The sequence below is a fragment of the Ambystoma mexicanum genome, chromosome 3q (assembly GCF_040938575.1).
Source record: "Ambystoma mexicanum isolate Mex_15411 chromosome 3q, UKY_AmexF1_1, whole genome shotgun sequence".
Lineage (NCBI taxonomy): Eukaryota > Metazoa > Chordata > Amphibia > Caudata > Ambystomatidae > Ambystoma > Ambystoma mexicanum.
Window position 1 is genome coordinate 882,667,896 of NC_090926.1, and position 13,296 is coordinate 882,681,191.

The following is a 13,296-nucleotide window of genomic DNA, read 5'->3' on the forward strand; positions in this document are numbered from 1 at the left end:
CATTGCCCCACCCCCAAAAAGGGATGCTTGTGGTCTTGTGCAGAAAGGAAAGGATGTGACCTAGCAGTTCGGGCTGGACTGCCCCTTTTGGGGTGGGCCCAAGCCTGATTTGCTGATGGTCTTTTCCCCTTTTGTAGTGGGTTGGCAGACTGAAAAACAATGGTCTGGAGGGTTGCCCAGAGGAGTGCCCATGGTTAAGATTGATTCAAAACCTTCCAGCCATCCATTTTTGGTTTTGCACACTGCAGATGCTGTCACACCTCTCATTCGCAAACTATAAACTTCCTGCAAAAATCCCATGCTGGATTTGGGGGCAAGAAAGGGAGCATGTGCCACGTTTTAGCATTCACCTGTAATAAGTGATCACTATGGCCCTCCTCATTAATTACGCCTGCAATATCCATGTTAATATTAGTGGTTGCATGTTCAAAATACATTAGCTTCTCAGTATTGTCAACCATATATCCTTTGATGCATAATTAATGCATTATACTCCTATTTCCCTTAAAAATCAGCAACTGTTTATGTAGTTCTTTTCTTTGGCCTTCATAAAAATGTATTTAGCCCAAGATACTTCAATGGCTCACACCAGTGGTCCCCTATATTAAACATTTCTTGGCGGAAGGGTGCAGTAAGTGTGGTCTGCGGTGGCGTTCTGCGCTGACATTGAGTCAATGTGTACGGCGCTGCACTTGTGGACTTGGAGCAGTCTTTCTACTACCCAGGGCCTGCAAGAGGTGGAGACAGGCTTAAACAAGCACTTCCAGCACAGAGCAGACGCGTAAATGTCCAGAAAGTGTGGTCTGAAGAGGGCAGCTGAGGTGGATGAGTTGAGCAGTTTAGCTTACTGTCCTTCTTGACTGTGCAAAGCATCCACCAGTACGTTTTTTTTTAAATTCTCTTTACTCTCAATATTTTCTTTTTTGTTGCTTGCCACATTTTGTTATTCACAGCCATTTTCCATTTTTGGACGAAAGTCTCCTTCCACCCTTCTGTTTTATCAGTAGGTCCTTTTGTTATGGCTGCCCCCTCGACTTCTTTCTACAACCTATAGTAATGGCATTACCAAAATGGAAGGGGGTTTCGTCTTTGCTGCTGCTAATTCTTTGGGCCTTAAGACGATTTGCGCCGCCTACTGTGCTTAGTACAGATTGCACAGGTGGACAGACCTCACACAAAAAAAACATGCAAAAATTACTACTTTCTGCCAAATTATTGAATCCGTGCCTGGTTGTTTGCCTCCTCCAATTGCACTAATAACTGCTACAGATACGACATCACCTACGCCTCAGGCGATGGGGAGTGCCAACGCAGCAGCAAATGCTGTATAGCTTCCAACTGTATTGGACGCAGGGGATGTAACAGACAATACTCATTCAATTGTCCTGGATGAATGTTTCCTGCGATTATGTCACGATTTGGGGGATGAGCCATGTACTTTTTTTTGGGTCTTTTTTTTCTTCTACTGATACCGCTACTATCCAGGAAATCAGCTCGGGTACCATGCCAGTTTCTGTATCGACGCAACAAACTCCTCAAGAAGCAGTTTCTAAAATTCCTTGTCCTGAAGACTATTTTACTCCTAGGAATGCCCTCCTAATATGTTACCTCATTCATGATATGATATATGATACGATAGGTTACTTAAACGTGCTTAATACCCAGAGGTTTCTAAGCATGTACCCAGGGATCGAACCTGTGGTTCTCAGTGTAGTTTGCTTCCAAGGCGAGGACGTTGCCCCTGAGCTATCCTCCCGAGACTCGTTGGGACCGAATTCTATCTCGACCTTGCATCTAGTCTTAGAGTAATTATTAAGATTGCACAACAAGGACAGCCACCAGTGGGCGCAGAGATCAGCATGCTCTCTGTGAGCTCTGTAACCAGCACCCCAGAAGATGGAACGAGCCCCCGTCTTTTGGAACCACCCCGCTGAACAAATACGGGATTTCGCCGTGTGAACGTTTCCACCCTGAGAAAAAATCCCGATGTAAATCGGCCCTCCACGGCCTCAGAAAGCACAAGGGAAAATTGGGGCCTCCGAGACACGTGGAAATCGAAACCAACTACGTGTCTCTCGCTGTTAGAAGGGCCAGAAGGCGTGTGCGCGGCTCCCGAAGTGAAACACCCTCACACGAGGACGTGAGATCTGCCAGCCGACCCGGTGAGCATGAATAAGTGCAGCACGAAGGAGCGAACCGCGGATCGCGAACATACCAACGCATGCCGGAGTGACGCTGGGGAAAGCTGCTGAGTGGAGCCCTCAAAGACCCGCGACTTCCAAGGTGAACCCACCAGAGGCAGAATTCATAATCTGACCCGACAGGGGACAGCGCCTACCCGCCTCCTCCCCCCCCCCCCCAAGGGCAGGTTGCCCAGCACGACTCCCCGCCCGCCCACAGCACCACCCCCAGGCCCACACAAGAACCTGCGCCGCCTTATCCGCAATCTAGCGTAACTTGCGGGAGTAGGACGCAAACTGCTACAATCACTCCATAACGGATGGGCGTTTAGTGCTAACAACCTGCAGACGAACAGCTGGAGCCTACCGTGACTTCACCGACCCATGCATCTGGGTATGGGCCTCCCACGGACCGAAGTCTAATACTCTATCTGGGTACGGAGAACCTGCATCTCTCTGACGGGGACGCGATTGGCCTGCCAGTGATAGACCCTGCCGCCCTCCGGTCTCACAACAGCATTCTACCACTACATCATCACCAGGGAGAACCGGCATCTATGTACAAGGTGAGAGGACCGAAAGGACAGTGTAACAAACGTAATTGCACTCCATTCTTGCCGCGCAGTGACCGCGCGTGGATATAACCATCTTACCTACAGGCCATAAAAAGTACCACCTCCACTTGCATGTTGCAAACCCAGCGACCCTATGAGGAACACATATCTACCCTCCGCTGGCTGCAACAGTTAACAACCAATTACATCCGCCCTCATTCGCAATGAACTGCTACTAGCTCTCGCTTACAGCTGAACCCTCACGGCGCCATAGCACACTGTGCTCCCGTGACAGTCCTTGTGCATAAACACTTTAATACCCCTACTGTGGTGCGCACCGCCCTTCAAAAGCCCTTAGGAGACCGAAGGGACAACGCACACATGTCGAACCAAAGGAAATACTCGAATAGAGGCTCCCAACATGCGACATAAACCACTCTCTCTGTGAAATTACCTACCACTCTACAGTCGCACTCCGGTCTCGCCGCCGTCATCCACCTTTAGAACGAGTGAGGCGTGGACCATCACAGCGCACGCAATTTCTACCCAGGCCCACCATCTGTGATCTGTATGAGTACTAAGCATAAGCTGGCTCACTTCGCCTACACCCCCACCTCGGTTATAACCTCTGATGCCAAGATGGCAAACTGCGCCACTACAGGAGACGACCTGGCTGCAGCGATGAAAAGAGACATTGCTGCCCTACTGGGGGAGATTAAGAACCTGGGAACAAACATAGGTCGGAAAATAGATAGGATCACTCAACGGCTCGATAGAATGGAGGACAGACTCGAGGGAGTTTAAAACAATCAGGCCTCCATTGACACACTGGAAGGACAACTCGACCAAAGAATGACGGAACTGGAACAACGCGAATACGAGTTTAAACTTAAACTCGATTTGGAAAATAGAGAGAGGAGGAATAATATACACATTTTTGGTATTCCTGAGAGAGAGGGGGAAACGGAAGCGGACCTTAAGGAGACACTTCACAACATCATCAAACATCATCAAACTTCTGACAACGGATGATGAGGTGGATGAACCGGTAACTGAACAAATTCATAGAGCAGGAGGCCCAGCAAGAGGACTCAGTCCTCGCCCGATTTCACCGATTCAGGCTTGAATTTTTGAGAAGGCCAGGATGAGCGGGATGATTAGGCTATGTGGAGCGCAAATCTCCATTTACCAAGATCTCTCCTCCTTGACCCTAGCCCTCAGAAAAATGTGCGGCCCTCTGATGAAGATGCTCAAGGAAAAAAACCTTCGATATAGATGGGGTTACCCCTTCTCCCTCACGTTCCAATACGAGGGGACCAGATTCGGACTGCGATCAGAGAAAGAAATAAAATTGTGCATATCTGACCTCTTAGGAACAAAAGGAGAAGATGCTAATCAAGAAGCAACAAACAGGGAAGGAAGAGAATGGCGACTCCAAGGCCCCACGGAGAAGGAGAGTGAAGGGGTCACGAAAATTCAGGAGGCAATCTCTCCCCGGAAACGTACAACTGAAACCAGGTGATACTGGTAAGACAATTCCAATCAAAGTATGTAAATAGTGTGATATGGATGCACTAACGCACACACATTCCCTGGACTCTAATGAAGATAATTAGGGGGGAACCACCAGGGGGCTCATTCTGGACTAAGATGACTTACTCTGGTGAAGGGGCGTGAAGTAATGACCCCCGGAAGTGGTCCGATGTCGACCTGGAATAGACCGGGCTCGATCGGACGCCATCAATTAGGAAGGAAGAAGGGCGGGGGGGAGCGTGAGGGAAAAGTTAGGGAAACAAATGAGGTCAGAGCAGCAAACATAATGAACCACAACAGTCAATGCAGCGAGCGACTTATGAGCATAGAAAATCGTTGAGTGTATACAAAGAGACAACTTCCAGCGAGAAAGAACTGTGGCTACGAACATTAATATAAGGGAACTGATCTCCTTAAGAGTTGGAACACTCAATGTTAAAGGGCTCAATTCACTGACAAAACAGTCCCTTGTAGCCAGAGAATTTCATAGAAGCGAATTAGATATTCTCCTACTCCAGGAAACAAAATACATAAAAGGAGATGAACGACAGATCCTTGGGAAACGAGTGGGAACTGAATTTTGGGGCTCTGGCCCACTCACAAGGGGGGGGTTGGAATCCTCATTAAAAAAGGCATAGAGTTTGCGCTAACCAAGACATGGTCAGATGTTGAAGGACGAGCAATGTTAGCAAATGGGCAACTAGGTAATCTGAACGTCACAATTGCCACCTTGTACTCTCTGAACACAGGCCAGTCTAGATTTCTCCCTAAGATCTTACTGGAAGCCACTGGGCACATCATCTTGGGGGGAGATTTTAATCAGTGGGCGAACCCGGCTACAGACCGGAATCCTGGGAACCCTACCACGGCTCATCAGAATAGACCTGAACCGACTGAATTAGCTCATATGATGGAACTGTATAACATGGTGGACGCATGGAGAGCTCTTCACCCGGAAGAACAGGGCTACACTTTCTATTCAGCTCCCCACAATACGTACATCCGCATAGATTACATGTATCTCTCTAGAGAGCTCTCTGAGGTAACATCACAGGCAAAGATAACCCTGATCACTTGGTCCGACCACAACATGGTCCTCACAGACATTCAGTGGGCCGACCTAACTAAAAATAGTCGGAAATGGCGCTGCAGTGAGAGCCTTTGGAGGGATGTCGTCTTCAGAACTGAAATGGAGACAGAAATCTCTGAATTCGTCAAAACAAACGACAATGGAGAGGTACCCAAACAAACAGTGTGGGAGGCTGGGAAGGCCACCTGGAGGGGGATTTTGATAAGGGAAGGCTCATCAAAGAAGAGAGAACGTAATCTTATTGAACAAAGGCTCCAAACTGAAATCTGCCAATTAGAAAGCACACCCAAAATAGGCGAAGAAGTAGATCCTCAGAAAATGAACAAAGCCAGAGAGAAAGAAATGAACTGGAACTACTAGAGCATGAACAGGTTGTGCGTAAACTGAGATTTCTAAAACAAAAATTCTACGAGAAGGGAGATGAGGCCGACGCACTTCTCGCCGCCAGGCTGCGAAAACAAAGAGCTGAGCGAAGAGTATTAGAAATTAAAGATGAATCCTCCCCTATATCACACGCCCACACCACAATCCCAGAACATTTTGCCAATTTTTATGAAACTTTATATTCCTCTAAGGTAGACCCTGAACGATCACAGACAGAGTCCTATCTGTCCTCAATAGATGTACCCCGTATTCCTGACCTAGAGGTCGAATCACTAAAATCCCCCATTACAGAACTCTAGGTCCAAGCCGCCATAAAAAGGTTAACATTGGGCAAGTCCCCGGGCGAAAACGGCTACACCGCCAGATTTTATAAAACCTTCACCACCGCACTGGCTCCCTTCCTGACACTCCTCTTCAATGAAATAATGGACACGGGGAAGCCCCCAGACTCCTTTACCAAGGCATTGATCACTGTTATCCCAAAGGCTGGGAGGGATCCTACGAAATGTTCATCTTACCGCCTCATCTCACTACTCGACCTTGACGCAAAGATATACACCAGAATCTTGGCGGCGAGGCTTGAAACCCTCATTCCTCAACTTATACACTCCGATCAGGTCGGGTTCATTCTGGGCAGACAAGGGGCAGACGCAATCCGCAAAACCTTACACCTGATCCACGCATCCCAGACCATGGAGAATGACCCAGCTCTACTTTCCATCCACGCAGAAAAGGCCTTTGATAGGGTGGAATGGGGGTTCCTTGAGGCAGTACTGCAAAAGGTGGGAATGGGCACTAGATTTAGAAGAGCGATGCACGCAGTTTATACAGACCCCAAGGCATCTATATTTGTGAACGGGGAATACTCACGGTGGTTCAACCTGCAGCGTAGAACCCAACAAGGATGCCCCCACTTGGCGATTCTCTTTGTCCTCTCCTTAGAACCCCTGCAATCGCAATAAGGGCAGACCCTACACTAGAAGGTATTTGACTGGGGACAACAGAATACAAAATTGCCCTCTATGCAGACGTCATCCTCCTCCACATCACGAACCCCTCCGTCTCCATCCCCTGGGCTCTCTGCATGATAGAAGAATATGGTAAACTCTCTGGGTTCAAAATAAATAAAACAAAGTCCACACTCATTCCCCTCCAAGGTCAAAAAGACGAGAATACCATCAGATTCTCCCCATTCGGTCTCAATATCGAACACTCACGACTACAATACCTGGGAATACAAATAACGAAGAATCTAAGTGACTTATTTGAAGCAAACCTCCCTCCCCTATTGAAGCAGTTTAGGTTAGACTTGACAAGATGGGATAAGCTCACAATATCCTGGCTAGGCCGGCTCAATGCAATAAAGATGATATCCTTTCCCCGGTTCTTATATCCTTTTCAAGTGATACCCATTAGGATTCCAAAAAGCTTTTTTACTGAGATCAAAAGGGCCATGCTCCAATTCCTATGGCAAGGGAAAAAAGAAAGAATTCCATATAAGACCCTAACGCTCCCTAAAGATAAAGGTGGAGTTGGGCTTCCCAATTTTCAAAAATATTACGAAGCCTACCAACTTGGCGTATTGATTCCACACCTACGTAATCAGACACCCAGTGGGTCAATATGGACAACCACTATTTTACACCAGCCACAGTATCTGAATGGTTATGGGCACCTAAAAAAGAATCTGTAGAAAACTCGGACCACCCGATACTATTGACCATCTGGGATATCTGGACACACGGCAAGAACATGCAAAACATTACTACCTGGCCGGCTCCCCTCAGCCACTTATGGTCCCCAGGAATCAACGACCATATCCCAGAAGTCAGAAGGTTCCAATCGTGGTATGAGGCTGGACTGGAGAGAGTAGGGCAACTGCAACGGAAAGACTCCTTCATCTCGCTCCCTGAACTAACCAAAGCCCTCGGAATAGGCCCATTATCCACCTTTCAATACTTTCAGATAAAAGGGGTTTTGACAAGAGCCATGTGGAAACCAAAATTAATGAGACAACTCACCGCTTTTGAGACAATACCGGACTCAAGAACTGTAATGAAAGGCCTAATATCTGATATGTACAGAACACTGATAGGAGAGGGGGTGACCACGGACTCACTGAGAAGCAGATGGGAAACAGATTTCGCCGACCTGTTCACCCCAGACCTATGGGACGCCACATGCCAGGCAGCCACACGGATATCCATTTCGAACCAATACAAACTCCATGCAAGGTCATGTTTTTGCGCAAACCCTATGTATGAAGAATGTGTTTGCAGGACAGACACTAAATACGCCGAAATTTAAGGGTTTGCTTCTTCATTATGAGATAGTTAATTGTGTACTCAATGTATCCTTTTTTTGCATGACTTGTATCCGTAAAACTAATAAAACCAAATTTACAAAAAAACAAAAAAAAATTGCACAACAACATCAAGCACATTGTCCAAGACAATGCAAATAAGATCAAAGAAGTAAACCAGAACATACAAATGTAAATTGATTGTTTATTTGTATAGCGCCTATACACAATGTGTTTCAAACAGCTTCAAGGCAGGGAGGGGACATGGGAGAATACAGGTCCATTCTTACAAGTCCTTGAAACATTCAGAATGTGAAAAATAACTATCATAATCAGCCTGGTGACATTTCAAGGAACAATGAAGAGGAGGGGAGAGTCGGAGGAAGGCAAAATGAGAACAGACAAGCGGTTTCATTACTATGCCTGACAGTAATTGAGGTTGTGCCAGAATTTAACAAGAGGAGGTGGAGGAGGGGAATGGAATGAGGGAAAAGGAGAAGAACAAAACAAGTGACTAACAAATTAGGCCTGACGCCTTATAGAGCTGGGGGGAGAGATAGGAGAAGAACAAACGAGGGGGGGCGGATCACAGACAGGCAACTAACATACAGGTCAGGAGGCATGTATGAAAAGAAAACGCACAACAATCACGGGGGTCAAGAGGGTGAGGGGCACACACAGCCATCACAGGGGGCAAGGGGGGAGAGGGGCACACACACAGCCATCACAAGGGCCAAGGAGGGTTAGGGTCACACACAGCCATCACAGGGGCCAAGGAGGGTGAGCGTCACATATCAGCCATCACAGGGGGAAAGAGGGGTGAGGGACACACACACACAGCCATCAGGGGGGTAAGGGCGGTGAGGGGCACAAACACAGCCATCACAGGGGGCAACAGGGGTGAGGGGCGCACACACAGCCATCACGGGGGTCAAGGGCACACACAGCCATCACAGTGCCGGCAAGAGGTGTTAGGGGCACACACAGCCATCACGGGGGGCAAGAGGGGTGAGGGGCACACACACAGCCATCACGGGGGGCAAGAGGAGTGAGGGGCACACACACAGCCATCACGGGGGGCAAGCAGGGTGAGGGGCAGCGTGTCAGCGTACAGTGGCAGACAGGGCCTTTGTTGTGGGCCTTAGGTGGATAGACGGCTCCTGCCTCCCGGTTGCTCTCATTGGCTTAACAAGCCAAATGCAACCATCGGGAGCGGGAACAGGGCCAACCCAAGGGTGCAGTTCAGGTGGAACAAAATATGCAGCCATGTTGGAAAGCATAGGCACAATGAGGCTGGGTTGCAGGATGCAAAGAAAATGTCACTAAAGCAGGAAAGATGAATGCCCCCAAAGGTGCTGCTCCTCCAAAGTCAAACCTCGACGTGCGTGGTAGTAATTACGAATTTAAATGCATTTTTGACAAAAAATAATGCTGCGCCACTTGGACTTAACACAAAACACTAGTCTTACCCAAGCAATTCTGTGGGTGTTGCAGGAAGCCCACATGAGGCAGGTGGGAGAGCCCCAGCATAGACAGTGATCAAAATGCAACTTTTTTTTAGGCCTGCCGTTAACGCTTTGGGTGCCAGAGGTTTACTTCTGGACTTGGATAAATCGATCAACCCGGAAGTGAACGTGGGAATCCAGTAAACAACTGATAGCACTCCACCACTATTCTAGGCCGAGTTGGTCGCTGGTATTGTTTGAGTCACCTAGGGAGAGTGAGCACCCGGGTGACGAGGGTCATTGTACCTTAGCATGGGTCAACAAGATAATGCTTGACCACCTGTGAACCCCAAAAAAACAAACAAAAAGGATATAAATCTCAGCAGAAAAAAACTAAGAACCAACCAAATACCAACAACAACAAACGAGCATCATCACGCAAACCTCTGTGTTCTCTTCCTACTGAAGGAGAAATAGACTTAAGGCAAGAATTTCCAGATAGCAGTCCTAATATATCTAAAACCACTATTTTGGACAGGAAGAGGGACGCTTCAAATCAGAAGAACATTTCTGCTATTCTTCTTCCGACAAGTAATTTGGAGGTGGTTCAAGACAAAATTCCTCCTTTGATAACAAAAATGCTCTTGTTTCCACAGGAGATAAAGATGTGCGGATGTCTGTGAACTGTGACACTAATTCAGTAACTTTGGCAGCCCTGTCCCAATCTACTTCTCAGCCATCAATTAAGGCTTCGTTAGGCTACTACAACGAAAGGATTGTTGGATGGGGAAAAAGTTCAAGTAAACGGTGATCTGAAAATGAAAAGGAGTAAACTACTCGAAGTATTTTCATATATTCCTGCTTTGCGACCACTACATACAGGTGACATTGACTATGTTAAACTTTCTGGCCTGTGGTACAAATAGATTGGTGATCTACTCTTATTCAAACATAGCCCATCTGTAGGAAATACTTAGAATATTAGGCTTTAATTTGTTTAGATTTTCAAGTGCTGGTGCAGTATCTTCATTCCTGGCTGCATCCCAAGTGCTGGCTGTAAATATCTTGACTGCACAGCACATCCAACATAAGGAGGGTGATATTGTCAAAAGATCCAATTCGGTCAACAATGTACCGCTTCAAGTAACAAATAAACCTCACGATCAAGATTGGTCTTGTTTGACTGAAGCAATATATACGTTCACCCAAGTGGAAACCCTTTCCATCTAGCTTTAACCATCCTAACCTTACATTTCAGCGTGGAACGTGTGTACTTTATGAATATCTCCCAGGGTTTTAATTTAGATAAAACCTTCCAAGATTATCACATTTTGTTATTGCAGGAAACCATGGCAGTTGATCATTTTTATCTTGGTGGGTTTAAAACGTTTTGCAAACTAGACTCTGGGTAGCTTTCTGGGGCGGGGGAGGTAGTTGCTGGGAGCAATTGATTTAAACCGAAGTGTCAGTTCCTACCAAATGGGTTCTACAAATGGGTGACGTTTAGCAGTGGGGCCTGTACTTGAAGGGTTTGGCAACTGAACTACTTATTATAAATCTGTATTGGAATCCTGTTAAGAAGACCTATCATTCCCTACAGTCATCTATAGATTTGAGCATCAGTAACTGGCTGGGGCAAAGGCACCACAATAACATCATTAGGGGGGACTACAATGCAGTTTGTGCAGAAGTGGCCATGCTAAAGATTTTTCTTCAGATCTACATGGGGCCTCTACGAGCCACAACAATAGAGGACTCATTTGGGATTCCTTTATGCATAGCTGCGATTTGGTCTTATGTACACTGGAGGTAGTGCCCCACGATTCCCGAAGGTGTTGTACTTGGGGCAGAGGTATTGTGTTGATCACTTGTATTTATCCTCGGGCCTAAAGTTGTTGTTTTCCCCATTATGCCTCAGGAACATTGGCCCAAGTGACCATCTAATTGTGCTTTTTTTGTTTACACTTTCCCCTTGTCTTCCAACCTATGGCAACTTTGATTTCCCCTGCCAAAAGTGGCCTCATGATAAATGGAATGCAACTGCTTACTACAAATTTACGGTTGTGGTAAGACTGCTTGTAAGAGGGGCCAATTTTGCAGGGCATATTTTATCTGTTGATAATTTGAACTCTACTATACTACTGTTTGAAGAAAGGTTCAACCTACTGGGCTTAAAAAGTTCAAGCACAGCTATGATGGCAGGATAGCATTTTAAGTCTTAAAAAAATGCAATTGTTCAATAAAGATTTATTTATTTAGATTTGTAGAGCGCACTGCAGCCGTTGGGCATCGAGGCGCTAAGATGAGCTGAAGAAGGCTTGATTCGAAGGGATTGTGTCCTCCGACGTATTCCTCATCTTAGATATCTCCTTCCAGCTCTGCTGGCCTCGGAAATTTTTTTTTCTAGAGGGCGCTGCCCGTCGACGTCCTCCGAGTCGATGTCCCTCGACAGCCGCCGTATCGACGTCGACGTCATCCTGCCTATAAAGGCCGCGCGCAGCGTCCGTTGCTCAGTTCCGTTTTTCCGCGCTTACTCAGTGCCTCGGAATACCGTTGCTCAGTTCTTAGTCAGATTAATCCTATTTACCTCGAGTCATTCGATCCGTACTCGATGGCTTCCTCGTCGGAACCGACAACTCCTCGATCCGGCTTCAAGAAATGTCGAGATTGTGGGAAAAAGATGTCGTTGACTGACCCTCACAGAGTTTGTCTGTGGTGTTTGGGAGCTGAACACCATTGTTCGGAATGCGAGGACTGTATGTCCATGACAGCTAAGGCCCTGAAGGAGCATAGGGGGAAGCTGGAGAAAGTTAAGACTTTTAAAGCTTCTTCGTCGACGAAGTCGAGACACTCGTCTCCAAGTCACCATTCGCGCTCCAGGTCTCGGAGTGGGTCTCATCACTCCTTGAGATCGAAGCACTCGAAGAGGAGACGTCGAAGATCCCCTTCTCTGTCTTCCTCTTCCTCTGTTTCGCCAAAAAGAATCCCTTGCCCCACGAAACATAGTTCCCGGGCTGAATGGGAGGAATTCCGCAAAAATATGATGAGCGTCTTCGAGAAAGCGGCCTCGACCCCCACGAAGACTGCCGAGAGCGATGATCTGGTCGAAAGAACCGAAGGTCAAAAACGCTGCGAGTCGCAGTACCCGGCGAAGGAAACCTCTTGAGTGCGTCTCGAACCCTCGAGTAGGACTATGACCTCCAAACCTTCCTCGAAGGTTCCGTCGACGCCGTCGACGAGGGTTCCGTCGAGGTCGATGTCTTCGACGCCGTTGTCGAAGGGACCTTCGACACACGGGTCTGTCGACTCGACGCCAGCTTCGACACCGGCGTCGACGCCAAGAAAAGTCACGGTTACGACACACCCAGTGTCTATCCCCAGGTCCTCGACGTCGATGGCTTCGAGATTGTCGAGTAGAATTCCAATTCTGTCGAGGTCTTCGAGGCCTCCACCTTTGTTTTCGACGCCACGCTCGAAGCCTTCGACGTCGGCATCGACGTTTTCGAGGCCGATAATGACAAGTTCGGCACCCTCTGCCTTGGAAATGGGATTTACTCCCTTTATGAGTTCAGAACAATTGAGAACTATGTCCTCAATTTTGGAAGAGGGTGAACTGTCTGAACAGGAAGACACATTTGAGTTGCAGGGACCTGTAACCCCAATTGGAGAGGAATTTTCCTCTGAAGAGCGCAGGTTAAAGGATCTTCATGATTCCTTACATGAGGCAAGTGGGTTAGACACTTCCCCTGAGGTGGAGTTTGCTAAGCCAGACCCGGGGGAGCATGCTGAAACCCCCTATAGAGCCTTA

At 47.4% G+C, this 13,296-nt stretch overlaps 1 protein-coding gene across 3 annotated transcripts in view; it reads left to right on the forward strand.

Annotated features, from left to right (window-relative positions):
* The window catches only part of CEP95 (centrosomal protein 95), a 1,206,983-nt gene that overhangs the window by 813,069 nt on the left and 380,618 nt on the right, over nucleotides 1-13,296 (forward strand). The gene's annotated exons all lie outside the window — the stretch shown is intronic.